We start from the raw sequence: 1,043 nt of genomic DNA on the forward strand, positions 1-1,043 counted from the left end.
GTGAACCTCTAGCCAGGCCTACCAAGAAGCAAAGAGAGAGGACCCAAATAAACAAAATCAGAAATGATAGAGGCAAAATAACAACAGACCCGACAGAAATTCAAATGATTGTTAAAAATTACTATGAACAATTCTACTCCAACAAATTAGAAAACCTGGAGGAAATAGACATATTCCTAGAAACATACAACGTTTCAAAACGCAATCAGGAAGAACCCAAAAATCTCAACAGGCTAATAACTATGGAAGAAATTGAAGGAGTCATCAAAAAGCTTCCAGCAAACAAAAGCCCAGGACCAGACGGCTTCAAAGGGGAGTTTTACCAAACATTCAAGGGAGAACTAAAACCTATCCTCCTCAGACTACTACAAAAATCCAAGAGGAAAGAACATTGAAGGATCATACCTCAAAATAATAAAAGCCATATATGACAAACCCATAGCCAACATCATACTCAATGGACAAAACTAACACCATTTCCTCTAAGAACAGGAACAAGACAGGGTTGACCACTCTCACCACACCTGTTCGATATAGTACTGGAAGTATTAGCTATTGCAATTAGAGAAGAAGAAGAAATAAAAGGCATTCAAATAGGAAAATAAGAAGTAAAACTCTCCTGATTTGCAGATGACATGATATTATACATAAAAAACCCTGAAGACTCCATCAAAAAACTATTAGACTTAATCACTAAATTTGTCAATGTACGAGGATACAATATTAACGCCAACAAATCTATGGCATTTCTATACACCAATAGTGAATTTACAGAAAGAGTGACTAAAAACACAGTCCCATTTACCATGGCACCAAAAAAATTAAGTTACCTAGGAATAAACCTAACTAAGGAGGTGAAAGACCTGTACTCAGAAATTTACAGAACACTGAAAAAAAGAGATAGAGGAAGACATAAAAAAATGGAAGAACATACCATGTTCATGGATAGGTAGAACCAACATCATTAAAATGTCCATACTACCCAAAGCGATCTATAAATTCAATGCACTCCCCATTAAAATGCCAATGGCATATTTCACAGA

This window comes from Myotis davidii, unplaced genomic scaffold, assembly GCF_000327345.1.
Source record: "Myotis davidii unplaced genomic scaffold, ASM32734v1 scaffold1331, whole genome shotgun sequence".
NCBI classification, from domain to species: Eukaryota; Metazoa; Chordata; class Mammalia; order Chiroptera; family Vespertilionidae; genus Myotis; species Myotis davidii.